The 3228-nt window shown below is 45.3% G+C and overlaps 1 protein-coding gene across 1 annotated transcript in view; it reads left to right on the top strand.

Annotated features, from left to right (window-relative positions):
• The window catches only part of SUSD6 (sushi domain containing 6), a 66340-nt gene that overhangs the window by 25282 nt on the left and 37830 nt on the right, over positions 1–3228 (top strand). The gene's annotated exons all lie outside the window — the stretch shown is intronic.

Genomic DNA, 3228 nt, shown 5'->3' with positions numbered 1-3228 from the left:
AGACAGAAAGCAAGAAATCACCCCCCAGGGGGGAGCCACGCCGCAATCCCTTCTCCTCCATTCTCCTCTCGGGATCTTAGGCACGCACACACATGCCCCCGGCGTGAGTTTAAGCCACTGGGTCTGGGACTCGAATCGCGGTCGACCACGTGGGAGTCCAGCGACATAGCCATTACACTAACTGCTGGCCCCCGATGCTCTCTCATCTTGAACCCTGTAGCAGGAGAAGGATTTGCTGAGTTGAGAAGCTCTTGTTCCTCCAGTGGCAACTGTATGAGCTCCCAGGCTTGAAATTCTAGAGGTCATTCAGGGGTGTCAGTCAAGAGGCACATATTCATGAAGGAACCAACAGGCTGGACCTTGTAGGTCATTTGCACCATTGCAGATTTGAGTATGCATCAGAATTCCCTGGAGGGCTTATTAAACACAGATAAGTGAGTCCCACCCCTAGAACTTCTGATTCAGTAGTTTGAAAATTTGCATTTCCACCAAGTTCTTCCTTAAAGCAGCAGTCACTGCTGCTGCTGCTGGTCTGAGGAGGACCACCAATTTACACTTGGAGTAAACAAAACCATGTTACTCTTCTCAGAGCAAATGTTGGTATGGTGGGGACATAGGGACAGAGAAGTAGTTCAGAAATAAGATGCTACAGGGAGATCAACCTAATTTTAAAACCGGGCAAAAATGAAATGTTTATGGGAGGGGGCTGGCAAGTCTCTCTCATCTTCTCCAGGCTGTTCTGGTCCTTGCACACTGTCCTACAGAGAGGAGCCAGCCCTGGTGGGCCCCTGGGCTGGATCACCAAAGGCTTCTTCTTGATCCACTTTTTGTTTGACCTCCTTAGGTGGCAGTGACACTACAAGTCTGCATTTAGGAGGCCCTTCTTTGCTCGGGCTCTGTGGTATGCCTGCAGGACCCTGAGCTGGGGGCCCGAGCACTAGCCCCAGCACCTCCTCTAATGAGCAGTAGCTGAAAGCTCTGCACTTTGCTCAAAGGTGAATGAGGGTTGGACTGGTTCTCTAGGGCCCTTTGAACTTTGAGACTACTCTGGGTTCTTTAATGCTTCACCTTGACAGTTTCCTCCCGCTGGTTGCTTATTACCGTGTTTTATTTTTTCTGTGTGTCTGAGAATTTCTATAATGAGCAGGACTGAATCAGAATCCTGTCCAGAGACTGTCTTGCCCAAAGTGAAACTAGAGACAAGGTCAGGAATTGGAAAGAATATCTGTTCTCTTTAGAGCCTTTGGCATCTGCAATTGTGCTGCTTCCATAACACCTGCCTACAGGAAGGAATGACTTAGCATCTCTGCCATGTCGCTGTCTCTACCTGAGATCATCACACTTGACTTGCAGGCTTCATAGGCTGTCTGCTCAGGATTGTCACCCCACATTCTTCCCCACCTGGCTCGGTGCTAGCCTCATGCAATGCTGTGTACATGTTGGTTGGATGGATGCAATAGAGGATTGTGTCTAGGTACATTTTTTTTTAAAGAATGATTTATTTTGGTTTTATTTGTTCATTCATTTATTAATATATATATATATATATATATATATATTACTCTCTCTCTGTATATATATTTATTATTATTATTATTTAATTTAGCCAGAGAAAAAGAGGGAAAATGAGAAAGCAAGCCACCAGGTTCGAGATTTGAACTGTGGTTGGTCATGTGGGATTGCCCAGGGCCTTAACCACCACGCCACCTGCTGGTCCCCTCCAGGTACCTTTTTGTTCCCTTCAAATTCTCTCTCCTTGACTTGGTTCAGGGTGCTTCCTGACCTTTCTTCCATCCTTCCTCCCCCGCCTTCCTTGGTGCTTATTGAACACCACAGCCATGTGTTTGAAGTTAGGGCACACACAGGGAGTTCACAAAGGCCCCGTGTAAGCCATCTGTACGAGGGGGACCTCCAGAGATCCCCAATCTTCTTCCTCTCCCCTTCTCACCTCTGCCTTCTTTGTGTAGGGTAGCTGTGAGTTATAGAATGCTTTCGCTGTCCTAGGAGAGTTTGCTGTTTTGAGACTGAATTCGACCTTATTTTCAGCCTTTATTTCCCATTGGAGCTAACAGCGTTTGTATTGGCAAGCTGAAGAACTCCTGGGTTGGAGAGAGTTAGCATGCGCCTTGCCTCAGAATCACTGTCTGGCTCTGTCTTTCCAGCCTCTGTGCAAAAGGGCAAAAGGAAGATTTGCTAGCCTTGGTTAATTGTTACTCAGCTCTCTGATCCAGCCTGTGCAGCTTACAGGCAGCTCAAGCACTGGCTAGCCCAAGGTCTTTGTTGAAACAGGGAAAGATTGAGGTTGCCCTAATTCATTTTAAGTAAAGTCACCAGCCTTTTGATGATTCCATTAATTGTCTCCCTTCCACACACCCCTCTGTTTGCAGTAATTGGAAGTCCTGACTTTGTTTCTCATTTCCCCCACCACCACTCTGCTTTAATCCAAGACAGCTGAATGCTACACTCTGCTTTTTCATTTACTGGAAGAACAGCTTGAAGATGGTTTTAATGATTGGCCTTAACAGTATTTCCAGAAGCTGAGGCTGTTGCTGTATGTAAGTTCACAGCCATCTGGGGGCCTCAGTTTCATCCACCTTGCTCCTGTAAAACTCTCCTTAGTTCTTAGCGTGCAGGTGGGAAAAGGTCCTCATGAGAGTGCTCTTTTGTCTCAGGCAGTATATTTGTAAGTTTTTCATTACTTATTTTCATCACTCACCATTTATTAGACCTCCAGGGAGTGCCAAGCACAGTTCTAGTTATTGAGCATATATCAGATCTCTTCCCAGCCTGGTGGAAGTACAGAGGCTAAGCAGATGAGAGTCCAGCAGAATAGTGGTTATAAGCAGACCTTGGGAGCTGTTGTCTTGGAGGCTTTCTTTCTCTGTTGTATTTTTATGATTGCAACTCTTAGTCTCTGCTTTCTCTTTCTTTACTCTAAAGAGGAATGAATAATTAGACACACCATTGATGTTATGAAATAAACAGTAGGTAGCAATAGCTGTAATAGCTGACCACTCATGGTAGTTGGCAAGATGTTATATTGCAGTCCTCACAGTAAGCGTGTCAACAACCAGTAAAGGATAAAGTTGGGATTTGAACTCTGGTTCTCTTTGCAAATCAAATACTTTCTATACTACATTGGTTTGTTTTTAACCTTTTTTTTTTTTTTGAGAGGTTTTTGCTATAGGGCGCATGTGCTCATCAGAGAGACAGAGTGACAAAATGAGA

This window comes from Tupaia chinensis, unplaced genomic scaffold (genome assembly GCF_000334495.1).
Source record: "Tupaia chinensis unplaced genomic scaffold, TupChi_1.0 Scaffold149686_1, whole genome shotgun sequence".
NCBI classification, from domain to species: Eukaryota; Metazoa; Chordata; class Mammalia; order Scandentia; family Tupaiidae; genus Tupaia; species Tupaia belangeri.
Note: the sequence above shows the minus strand (reverse complement) of the source record. Positions and strands in the feature narration are given on the sequence as shown.